Genomic DNA, 12,738 nt, shown 5'->3' with positions numbered 1-12,738 from the left:
CCGTGCTGCAGCTGCACTGGGTCCCAGGGGAGCAGGACAGGAGCAGGGGACTGGGCAGAAGCCAGCCTGGCTCCCTGGCTCCTGCCACTTGCGCAGTCCCCTCGCACGCAGTGTGCAGGCTCACAAAGCCAAGTTAGGTTTAGATGGAAGTGAAATTCCCTTTAGCTCATGCACACACTTACACATTCCCAGTAAAACACAGGAAAAAAAAAATATCTGTCTACCACATCTGTCCATGCAGAGTCACTAAAGACATGTTTACACCACAGCACTGTATTAACCCACTCCCCTTGCAGGGAGTTGAGCAGCTCTGATTGCACTTATAAATGCTCCAGATCTTACAGGCCTTATTGATATAAGGGCAGGAGCCCATATGCCACTATAGTTGCGTGCTGGCTTGAAGCTGTCATAGTTTGTCTAGGTTGCAAATTGCATCCATAATGGGAAACAATTAAATTACTACCAAGCAAAGTGCACGGATGAGACCTGGGCTGCAAGCAGCAGTGCATAGCTGAGCCCTTTGCAGACCTCAGTCGGAAAGGCAGGCCATACAGCATTTTGCTGTCCTGCCTGAGCTTTTTCTGTTGTTTGGACTGGACGTGGGACAGTGCCAAAAGCAGCCCGGATACTTCTGTGCCAGGTGCAAGCGGTCCCTCTGGCTCCCGGGGGATACAGAAAGCTGATCTCGCACAGCTCCGCAAAGGGGAGAGAAGAAACCGTCCGCTAAATATTCTGCAAAAATGCAAACCATCTTCAAAGCATTCCCTGGGCTCGCCCTGCCACAGCCGCTCCAGCGATAACAGCCCCGACATCCCTCCGACCAGAGGACCCAGAAAGGGTTTCCATGGGAGCCGACATTCCTCTGGGGCTGAGTCATGGAAGAGCAGAGGGTTGTGGAAGGAGGGGCTTGAAAAAAAGTTTGAAAAGTTTATTTCTCCTCTTCCCCCTCCCAACACCGCCCGCATCCCTGCTCCTGCCTATGTGGCAGACAATAGCTTGGCTTTAACTGCTGCACGGAACGCGACAGCCTTTTATTTCCACTTAAAACTCGCTTGATCGACCCTAACAAACAGCTGCGATTTACTTTTGTCCTTTTGCGGGGTTGCTGAGTTTTTGGGCTGTTTCAAGTTGGTGGTAACTGAGGGCTCAGAGCACTGGCGACCTTCCCGGTACCCCCCGCCCCCGATTTCACTCCAGCTTGAAACTGTTGCCTTTCGGTCTGGGTGGGAGTTCAGCCCCCATCCTGTTAAGTTTCCTTTTCTTGGCTGGATGGAACAGAGCGGAGCTTTCTTAGAGGAGGGACACAAAGAGTAGAGTTGGCCTGCCACGCACGTCACCGGGCCGGGAAGGACAGCGGCTGCCTTTAAAGGGAACAAGCCCTCGGCTCTTCTGCGTGGACCCAAAATTGTGTCTGACTGAGCCCAAGTTCTTAAAACTTAAAAAAAAAAAAAAACCCGAAACAAAAAACAAACAAAAAAGAGCTTTATCTTCCTCTCCTGCAACCTCCGCCTCTCTAACAGTTGATCAGCTGGAGTTAAGCAAACCAGGGCAGCAGGACTTGAAATGGTTTCAAAGTCTGCTTGGAACAAAAAGCCAAGTGTCTCTCTCTTTTTTTTTTTAAGGAGAAATAAGAGTGGCTGTATTAAAAAGAAAAAGCTGAGATGAAGCCGACAGCTCTTTTGTTCTTCCTCTAGATATTCTGGTGAGTAAAAACATCACCTGCCAACGCACCTCAGGCTGGGTGTAATCGGGACTGGTTTGTAACTAGATCTGATTTGCTCTGCAGGTTGGTTTGATGTGCCCAGACATTGGTCTCACGCATCTCGCTAAGGAAATGCCCCACAACTGAAAACCCAGAGGGGAAAAAGGGAGGAGAGAGAAAAATTAGGGCAGGTTAAAGCTTTACAGCCAGACGCCACCAAAGTGTTAAAGCTGGTAATCTGGCAGTGAAATACAGTAACAGAGTCAGTTTAGGAGCGGAGATGCTGCAAAGAGGAGAAAGAGAAGTTGGGAGGGGTCTCCAAATGCATCACTCGGGATGGGGAGCGTCCACCTCCCCACCCCGAGTGATGCATTGCTGAGCACCGGACGCACCCCACGGGCTGGGAGAGCGGCTCCCGGGCCGGGGACCCCCCGCGAGTGGGGCTATCGGGACCCCCATGCCGGGAGAAATAGCACAGCAAAGGCAAATGCGAAGGTCTCGGGCCATACCTCGCAGTCCCGGCAGCAGGGCTGAGGAAACTTCAGGCGCTTGGACGGGCTGGAGGAATCTGCAGGTTTTAGAAGGAGGCAGGAGGAAGCCAAAGGGTGGGCTGGGTTTCCTGCTGCCTCTCCTCCTCCTCCTCGCTATCTTTCCAAATCGGTCTCTTCCTCTCCCTCTCTCCCCAGTGGGCAGTCCCAGCCGCCCGAAAGACGGGCTGAGGCACAGCCTGGGTCCAAAGGATAGACCAGAGGAATCAAGCGGGGCTGGAGATCAAGGGGGGGTCTCTCGCAGGGACAGATCAGCCCCCAGCACAACCTTCCCAGCAGAGTCACTGTCACAGCAGCTGCCTGCACTGCTGCAACGAGTTTGTCAGTTCTCTGGCTCTCTCGGACTAACAGCAGAGGGGGAGCAGGGAGGAACACCATCTCTCTGCTTGGTTTGTGCATCTCCTAGCACCTTGGCCTACTGCAATTAAAATGTTAAATGCTGTCATTTCACAATGAGGTAGTTCAGTCCCTGAGCTGGTGTTTCCCATCCTCAGGGGGATGCAGAGGAAGGCAGGAGAGTCCTCACTCCTCCATCCTCTCTCCTAACACTGCTGCCATCTGGACTACCTTGCGGGGAGGGAGAGGAAAGAATGATCCAGAGAATGTGGAGAGTTATGACATGTCTGAAATATGCTCCAAATAGACAGAGAAATGCTGGACTGGTAGATGTGACCCTCAGAAGATTGTCTCTCTGCTGTGGTTCTTGCCCAGCAGATCTGGACTGATTGAGCAAAACCCACAGTCGAAATTGCTGGTCAGTTGAATCTGATGGTCTCTTCAGACATCACTAAGTATTCTGACCTTACAGATCATAGCTGGAGCAGCTGCCCAGGCAGAGGCAGCCAGACAGCAAAGCTGTTTGGAGTTGACTTTTCCCATCTGTTCCTCTCTATGCTCAGGGTGAAAACCACCTCCTCTCCTTGCATCTCACCATGACCGAGGGGATTTAAGGTTCATCTGCTCCCCTGGCAGAACCAGACAGCACGCCTTTATGCACCAGCATGGCCATGGCGCTGCATTGCAAAGTAAAACCAGCAGCCAAAAAGAGAGGCTGTCAAATTGCTGGAATTTGGGCATCCCTGAAGAGTGCCTCCATGACATACAGGGCTGTCCTAGGCACTGCAGATAGTCCAGCTCTTTGCAGCTTGGACTATCCACCAAACATCTTGGTGATCCACCTGTGGCACCAACCCTCACCCCATCCAGGGTGATGCAAGGTTGCTTTGCAGGGGCTGCTGGAAAGATGGTGGCTTGTGTAGCCAGCAGAACTGAGGACAAGTGATCTGGGCACCAGCAGTCTGATTGCAGCTGCTGGGTGAAGGACACCCAAGACCATAACAAAATGCAACATCGTGTTTTGTCTTGGCTGCCTCGGGTTTGGGTGCATTCCTCATGATTACACGCTATCTTTGAGAGGGGCTGAGACACCAATCTGGGTGCTTAATTCTTCCCACTGATGTTGCTGAGGATTTAAATGTCAACATAGGAAGTGGCCTGTCCTGACCTGCCAGGCTGTGTTGGCTCCTTGCTCTGTGGGATGCCTGTTACTTTGTGATTTGTGATTCTTTATCAGCTCACTCCTTGTCCGGCCTCGTGGCACTTCTGCTGCATGTGAAAGAAACAGATGTAAGACTAAACATCCATATGGCCAACAAGAAACAAAAAATAAACAAAACAGAAAGAGAAAGGGAAGGGAAAGATAGGGAAGGGGGCAGAGAAACGGGACGGGAAAGATAGGGAAGGGGGCCATGAGAAACCATCATCACTTTCCAGTGAGATGGTCGATCTCTGTGATCAGGCAGCCTGGGAGGCTGGTGGCAAAGAACAAAAGAAGAAAGTCTTTTTCACCCATTTCTTTGCTTGGCTACACACCACTCAAAAGCCATCCCTGGGTGCTGATATCTGGATGTTGATATCACTCACAGAGGCATCCATAAATACCCCACACGACCCTCTCGGGTCCATGTGGAGGCCAGCTTTGTGATGGTGTCTAAGACCCTGTGGGTCCTTCTAACACAGCCAACCACCTGTAGCATCTGGAGCATCTTCTCCTCCCACCAGAAGTGTCCATAGCTCCCACGTGCAGCTCAGTGCCACTCGTAGGTCCAGTTTGGCTCCAGAGGTCACATGTCCCCTAAGCCAAAGGGGACAAAAAAATCATTTGCTTGATTTGCACACTGACGAGTTGAATGCTGTCGTTGAATGCTCTCTGCGCTGGATTAGTCACGGCTCGCATTGAAATTGTACAGCTGCTGGTAATTCTCCTAAGGGGAAAAAAAAAAAAGACATCTGGAAAAAATTTTAGGGAGAAAAAAAAGAGAAAAGAAACCACATCTTTTCTAACTGACAACGTGGCAATTGCTTAGTGCTCTTCACTGTAGCCTGAAGCTAAGCCCTCTTCTAAGGGCTTAGACAAATGACAGTGCCAGGAAGATAATTATAACAGGGATTTCTTTATATACGTGGCGGCTTAAACCTTGGTTTTGAGTGAAAGCAAAAAGCAGCCTGCTGCAGTGATGCAGTCACATCTGGAAATGGCCCCTGAGCTCACGGCGGTGAGCCCCGGGTGGGTGGGAGTGAGGGGTCCTCACGGTTCTCCATGTACACGATGGGGACAGCCAGGTCCTGCATCTTGTGAGGGACACGCTGCCAGGCCCGGGTGTGTGTTGTCAGCCATGGGATGGAGGGGGATCGCTCAGAGAGGGAAACAAGCGCCTGGAGCAACTGGCTGACTCTTTAATCTTGGCAGCTTTAAGAAGCTCCAGAAATGACTGAGAGCTTGCAAAGGAAGTCCTGAAATGTCCTCTCCACAGTTATAAGGCTTAGCGGGGCCAGCAAAGAAGTGTCAGGCTGCCAGGAGGAAAACTGGACCTCACACATGCTAGAAGGTTGTCTTATGCCATCTGGGGCACTGGGTGGGCAGAAGATGGCTCAAGGGGCCTCATCAGCCCAGGAGCCCTTGCTGCAGTGGTGGTGCTGTGCAGCACGAGCCGGCCTCGCAGGTCCAGCTCGGGCTCTCCCACGACGTGCCAGCAGGGTGGTTTGGGCACAACTGATGCACCCCAGGGCTCCCAGCACTCGCTCCCAGCTCAAGTGACCGCACAAACTCTGATGGAAACAGCAAACAGGACAAGACCCCTTGAGGCTTGAGCTCAGTTTACAGCAAAGCCAAGAGGTTTGCAGGGCTGAGGTTTGAACTCCAGCTAACTCCAGTTCAAAATCCAAATTTCTTCATCCCATTTTAAGCCAGGTCAGGCAGATCTGGGCTGGCACAGTTGAGAAAACCCCAGTGCTCTCCAAGAGGGGAACAATTCTGCTGCAAAAGAAGGAGAGAAATGCAAGTGAGCAGCTTGGTGGAAGCGATACAAGTGAGGATTAATAATCCCGCTGTCTCCTACTCACAAATCTGTCAAAGGAGCCTTTCCGTCTCTCTGCTCTGGAAGGGATTCTCTAATGAGTTTTTCTGGAGAGGATGTTTCTGCATTAATCGCTGGTGGATGCTGCTGCAAAACAATGAACCCAAAGTGCATGTAAATAAACAGGATGCCTTGGAACCACTGCGGGAATGTCATTTACTAAGTCTTCATCACTGGGTGTGCGGCTGGAGGCTGAGCTCCTCACAGGCACAGGGCAGTGCGGGGAAAGGCAACAGCCACTGGGGTGGGAACCCAGCACCCAGCTCAGGAAAACGTGAGTGAGACGAATAAGTGCAGAGCAGACAGGAATCCGCTTATCCCAGGAACGTCCCAGCTCTCCTGCTATCTGTGAGTGTGTCAGCAGGTCCTGCAGGAGGGTTTCTGGTTTTTTCCATTTCAGAAGCAGATCAGAGGCAGAAAGGCTGTGTTCTCTAGACTCGCACTAAGCAGATGCATGGCCACTGGAAGCACCATCTGCACAAGGCAGGACGAACCCAACTGTCCTGGGAACTTGCTCGAGGGTGGCTGTCTTTGTCCTACATGGGGCAGGGACTTCTCCACGGTGGGACGGGACTCTCCCTCTGGGCTCAGCAGTAGGACTGATGCCTGGTGCAGATGGTGCAGATTGACACCTAACCAAGGTCTCTTCCAATGCCTGGACCGGGAGAGCCTGAGCCTCAGTGCTCTGCAGATGGACTGAGGGGGAGCTGGCTCAATGGGGCGATGCAGGCAAAGGGGGTGCTGGCTCTGCCAGAAGCAGATGGAGAAAGCAGTGGATATCATTGCAGATTTTCAGCTGTAAACCAGAGGCCTGCAGGGCAGGGGGTGGAAATCCAGCTGTGCATGGCTCTGCAGTGAGTCATGACCTGGGAGCAGGCTGCAGAGCCAGGAGGCAGGACATGCTTGCTGTGGGATTGCTTGCTATTTCCGTGGTGAGCATGGGGTCTCACAGCTGTCCCCTGGGTTTCTGGTGGAAGGCACTTCCCATGCCTCATGGGAGGGATCTCTCCTCCACCTCTTTCAAACTACTCGTGCAATGATCATCTCACTCACTTGGAAACATGTGGGGCTGCAGGCTTGGGAAAAGCCTATCTGTCCTCCCTGAAACCATACTGAGCCCGAAGCAGCAGGGGAAAAAAAAGATTATCACCTTCCTCAGCCATGGTGCAAGCAGCTCTGTGTGCCGCAGTTACCCCACACTGTCCTGGATGCCTCTCGTGGGCATCAGGTCTGCACATCGCAGCTGTGCCTGCCCCCAGCTACACCCAGAGCGGGTGGCAGATATAACCCCTCTGGTTGTAGCCCCCCCACCGCGTCCCTGTGGCAGAGTCCCCACAGCACTGCCTGGAGCCATCACACCAGGCAGCAGCAGATGGGACAGGTCTTGGGCCGCTCCCATGTGTGGTCTGGGCACATCCAGCCTGGCTGAGCTTGGTCCCAGTCCAATACCTCCAATATCCAAAGGACCTTGTTGTCTTTCCTAAAAGGACTTCTCCCTTGCTGCAGGAGACTGTTCTGTATTAATCCTGAACACGGGGATGTTGTGTGCCTGAATTACAGGCTGGTGTTTCAGCCCGACTGCTCCTTTGCTCGGGACCTTGCGTTGGAGATGTGCCTGTGACTTGCTGAAGATGCAATAAAGCTTCCAGGGGAGAAGTGCAGCAAACGCCGCTAACTCCAGGCAGTCCCACCTTGCTCCTGGTGTTTACCTGAGATGCACTTTCGAGTCCTCCTGGGCTTGACAGATGCGGCTTGGCAGCTTTTGAAGGCTATAAATAGAGCTGCTTAAGGAAATAAACAGGAATCCACCGTTGAGCCCCTGGGACCTGGGGGGGGAGAGGGAAGCTCCTGGGCTGCAGTGGCAGCTCTTTTGCATGGATAAATACAGCCTAAAAGTCTCTCCTAAAACGCAGCCTTGATGGGAGTACCCAGGTGAAGCTGTGCCAGCTCCAGGACATCCAAATACCATCTGGAAAGCAGTGGCAATAACCACAGTGGAGGAAAAGATCCAAAAGGCAAATGCCAGGGTTCACAAGGCTCTCTGGGGCCAGCTACCTCTGCTTTTTTGGGTCATGAGTGTGAGGTCCTCTTAGAAAAGCTCGATTCTCAGATGAATTGGCTACATACTCCACGATTACTGATAACCAGACCCCATTTAATTTAGTTTAATCAGCTCCACAACTTTACATCTTGGGAGTGAAAGCAGTGGTTTTCCTGGGCCATGTCTTTGCTGGGAGCCCCTTGGTGATTTGCTGGGAGCCCATTTAGGTGGCTCCCCTGCCGGGGATGCGATGCAGCGCGCAGACTGGTGAACGTCCAGTGGGGCTGAGTGGGCAGCAGGGCTTGGTGTTGTCCTCAGCATAATTTGCTGGCTGCAGGAGCATGGTAGTGGAGAACATGGGCTTTAAATGATGGCTGCCTTCGCTCTAAGCTTGTGCACTGCTGGAGGCGAAGAGGAAAAGGGAAAGATGGGCTTGGGGAGGGCAAGGCACGCTGGTGACAGGGAGGCTGGGCTGCTCATTAAATTAAAGTCTGGAAAGTTTAGCAGTTCCCTGTGGAGGCTGAAGAACAGGACTTTATTGTTCTCCTATTAACCCTCATTGCTGGCAAAACCCTATCAAAATATTCTCCCCCCCGGCTAGCCCTGTCCCGCAGAATGTGTATGGTTCGGTGCTCCCAGCACCGTCCCCATCCCCTGCCAGCTGTACAGACCCGGCCGCCCTGCTGTTGCGTAAGCCAGGAAACGCAGCTTTGCGCTGTGCAGAGGGATACCGAGAGGCCACGTCCCCTCTAGCACCGCTCATGGACGAGCTATTACGGCATCCCTGGATGGGAATTGGACCGTGCTGGAGCTGCGGCTGCATCCCAGCACAGCAGGCAGGGTGCCCGGGGTGCCTGGCGTGCTCGGGCCACCCCTGGCTGAGCCTGCATGTATTTACCCTGGGAATCTGCATTTTTCAATCTATTGCTCTGACACTTTCTGCTTGAGCTGAGCTCACTTCAGAACAAGCCCCGGCTTGAGATGTACCAGACGAATGAGCCAGGCTGCCGGATGCAGGAGGCTCCATAAACAGGGTGTCCCTTAAAGGAGACAGAATGGCATTGATTTTGGCAACATACATTTGGGAGGATCCCATACAGAGGAAAAAGCCAGCCACAGGTAGGCTCAGAAGCAAACAAAGAAGATATAGGGGAGACAGTAAGAAATGCTTTTTGGACAGCAAGGCTTTGGAGAGGGATGTCTTGGGAGACTGAGCCATCCCTGCCGTGAAGCAGCTGCATGAAGGGCTGTTGGGACAGGGTAGGTTGGGCTGGTCGGGGCAGTGCTGACAACCGCTCGAGGATTTTAGCATCTCATGATGCTGTGATTTACAAACACAGCCACTAGAGGCCAACACCAACAGCGAAAGCTCTGACCGCCCTGCCATGTCTGCTTGCTGGCTTCCTCCAGATCATCTCCAAGTGCACTTCTGAGCCCCTATAAACTCCCCTGCCCAAACTGGATTTCACCCTGGGGAGTTCAGGTCCCTTAAAATCTTCCTACCTTGAGCAATTCAGATCTTTATGGCCACGCATAAATATTCTCCTTGCAAGGGCCAGTTGGAGGAATCATTTGCTTCCTCTGTCTGCAGTTTGATGGGGTTTCACTGGTCAGAGGGTAAAAGAAACCCAAGAGGACACAACCCCCTTAGTTGGATGAAACTACAGCTGCCATATGAGGGCATATGCAGAAAATACCTCGTCTGTCATTGCGTCAGTGTGATGAGTTCTGGGGATCTCAATTTAGCCCTGAAACTTGTTTACTTCCCTTCAAAACCACCATCCAGTTTGGCTGAGGTTTGGCAGGAGCGGCACTGAGGGCAGGAATAGCTGGGCTGTGGGAAGGCTCAGGGCTGATGCTGCACCGTGTCTGCGGGCTTGGGGCAAGGTGGGATGTGGTCAGCCCCAAAATAGCGAGGTCGTGCGGGGCCCTGAGCAAGCGCTGTGACTTTCCATCCTGCGCCTGGCCCAGAGCTGGGTCCCTCCCTCAGGACCTTCTACTAAAATTAGCAGCATTTGCCCATGCCGTATGCCCTGTGTCTGTTATCAGCAGCTGTTTAAGGAGATGGAGGGACCAGAACCACAGTTTAAAAAAACATCAAATTTTGAGAACTCCCTTTTAAGTTTCTCTTTTATGGGAAAACCTGATGGAAAAAAATTCTTCCCTGAAATGGGATCCCTGGGGAGAGGCCCCTGAACTCTTTCCTGTGTGATGCCGAGACTGCTAATGAACATTAATCGTATCAGGTAACTGCAAAGAGTAACCAGAAAATTACAGAGGTGAGACACCAGCATTGGTGATGTCACACACCCCCCCCCCAAGCCCCTTCATTTCAGACTTGCCCAAAGGTGCCTGCTGCATCCTCTCTCCTGCGCTAACCTGCCACCCCAGGGAGCGAGCTTGCCCAGGATTGATTTAATGGAGTGGATTTTTAATGGCATGAATCTTCAAAAAAATTCTGTTCTTCACTTGGGGGGAAAAGGTGGGAACTGGCAAATTAGGGAAACACCAGCTTTCTTGAGGAGTGGGATGGTGCAGGGAATTGTCTGGGCCTCTCTGGAGATACCCAGCTGCAAAACAGGAGGGAGACCACACTGTGCTTTGGGATTATTGATGGTCACCCAGCTGGATCCAGGCAGCTTGCGCCATACCTGCCGCGGGGATGTTCAGCTATTTCCTTCTCTAAGGCACACAGAAGCCGATGCAGCTGCGGACAGCAAGGGCGTCCCTGCAGCGGGTGAGGAAGCTTGGCTCCCATGTGTGCCCAAGGGCTCCTTTCCTGTTCCCCTCCCTCGGGTTAACTCTGAAGAGCAAAGGTCCTTGCTGCCTGAGGTGTGCCTGCACTGACACTGATGTCGTCTCGCCCAAGGTTTGCCCCCCCCCCCGTGCTGTTCTTCCTCCAAGAAATTAAAAAAAGTGGGTGCTACTGAGAGAATCTGTGCTGCTTCTGGATGGAAAGGGGGGGTGAAAAGGCTGGATGGGAAGGGACATCTCTTTGTCCCCTCCCCAAATCCCTCCTTCTTCAACCTTTTCCAGTGGAATCAGAAAGTGCATCCCTCCCCCGGACTTTGGTGGAGCTCTGTGGAAGAAAGGAAGGGAGAGACTAAGGGGCAGCAAGATTTCCTCTCCCGGCCCCTTTTTTGGCACCTACTGATGGCCGCATCTGGAGCGTGGTCCCAGGCTGACATGTCGGGGAGCGGGCTCCAGGGGGAGCGGGCTCCCAGCCGCTTGTCCCCAGCCTGGGAGCAAGCTCTGCTCTGCAAACGTGGAAGGGCCCATTTCAGCGTGGGACAGGCACGCTTTCCCTCCCCACTCCCCCATGTGCTGCAGGGCTGAGCCACTGCCCAGCCGGGGGAGCAGCGAGACAATGCCAGGCATGGGGAGCAGCGTCTGGCTTTGATTTTTATGCACACACACACACAAACGAGTTTTCTTCTCTGGCAGCAATTGGCAGCTCCTCTGTTGGGTTTGTAAATGTGGAAATAACAGCTGGAGGTTTCTGTGTTATCCCACTGCAGGGATGAATTTTAAAACCCTCCTGCATTGCGTTGCGTTGGGTTGGACCTATTGTTTTCCATTGCAAAGAGTGGTTCATGCCCAGCTCCCTTTGCCTCGAAGTGGCTCTTGCAGCATCTATCCCAAGTGCAGCTCTGCTGTTGGTTGGAGCTCTGGGCAGCTCACAGGGAAGGTTTGCTGGCTTCTTGCTAATGCAGCCTCTCTGCTGAGCTGCCTGGCATGCAGCTGAGCACCCACTGCTCCACTGGCATGCTGAGACCCTGTTTAGAGGAGCTGTGGACAGGCTGGCTCTGCCAGGGAGGAGGGAAGCAAGTGGACAGCAGGAGGAGCTTGGAGACACTCCAAGGTGGGATACAGGGGCCCCACCTTTCTGTTTTTCCTCTGGACGCACCAGGAATTGTAGTTCCAGCTGTCCCCAGCAGGTTCATGGTGGAGGTGGCCCCGGGTGGCCAGTGCTAGTGGCAAAGGATGGTGATCCTTACCTGGGGGTACACATCCCTGTCTTCAGCGCATGGACCCTTGGTGAGGAGCCAACAGCTCAGCGCAGAGCCTTTAAAGAGTCAGAACTGGCCTCTTGGCTTCCTATGCTCTTGCTTTGACCATACTTCGACATATTTTGATCTCAGGGCAGGGCAAGCTTGGAGAGCTGCTCCTGAAACTGGAAAGCTAAAAATCCCCCAGCAGTTGTAAAGCCAGCGGGGAGGACTCTGGATGGGCCACATCTCTGCTTTTTTGGCTTCTCCCTTGGCAAAGGACAGGCTGAATTAAGAAAGTAAATGGAGAGGAAACCGTGGAGGAATAAGAGCAGCACTGTGAGTCGAGGACACTCTGGACTCAGTCCCGTCCCGGTTGCCCTGGAAATTGGATCGTTCCCACCAAGCCGCCTGCTTTGCTGGCTGCTCCTGGGAGGGCACAAGCATTTAGCACTGGTCAGAGGCAGGGGAAGCGGGAAAGGAAAAATTAAAGGGAAATATAGATGCAAATAGTATACTTTTGGTGGTTTTCTCCACCAAAGGGAGACCCTAAGCTCTTTGCCCCATGCCTTTGCGGGGATGATATGAAGAACAAACGCCCACCAGCTCAGCTGAGACACAAAGGTGAGGCAAAAGCCGAAGGACCGTAGGCTCTCTTTGTAAGTCAGCAGCACAGCACAAGCCTGCACTGTGGCTTGTCTGCCAAGCTTGGGAGAGCCAGCCCCAGGGACACCAGGGCTGCTCCCTACAACACCGTCCCAAGCAGGCAGGACCCCGGGCACCCCCCGACTGAGCCCTGCGTGCCCTCGAGACAGCCCCGTGTCCCATGCAGACTTCTGATGCAATCAGTGGGATCACCCTGACAATAGCTGGGTGGGTTGTTTTTTTTTAAAGCTGTGCACAACAGATTAAGCCAGTGGCCCCTGTTGTGATTGCTGGGCGTTGTGCACCATGCTGACGCTGTCTTCTGTGGGCCAAGCTCTGCCCACGGCTGAGCAGGAGCTTCAGAGGGGGAATTCATCTGAAATGGGGCAGGAGGGGA

The 12,738-nt window shown here is 53.1% G+C and overlaps 1 protein-coding gene across 1 annotated transcript in view; it reads right to left on the bottom strand.

The window, feature by feature from the left end:
• SPARC (secreted protein, acidic, cysteine-rich (osteonectin)) overlaps positions 1–2,363 on the bottom strand; it is a 10,777-nt gene extending 8,414 nt beyond the window's left edge. The window contains exon 1 of the mRNA XM_009322632.1: positions 2,212–2,363. The gene's annotated coding sequence lies outside the window, so the exon portion shown is untranslated. The remainder of the gene's footprint in view (positions 1–2,211) is intronic.
• Positions 2,364–12,738: the final 10,375 nt, after the last annotated feature.

Source organism: Pygoscelis adeliae, unplaced genomic scaffold (assembly GCF_000699105.1).
Source record: "Pygoscelis adeliae isolate BGI_AS28 unplaced genomic scaffold, ASM69910v1 Scaffold34, whole genome shotgun sequence".
NCBI lineage: Eukaryota > Metazoa > Chordata > Aves > Sphenisciformes > Spheniscidae > Pygoscelis > Pygoscelis adeliae.
The sequence above is the reverse complement of the archived record's forward strand: the minus strand, read 5'-3'. Positions and strand labels throughout refer to the sequence as shown.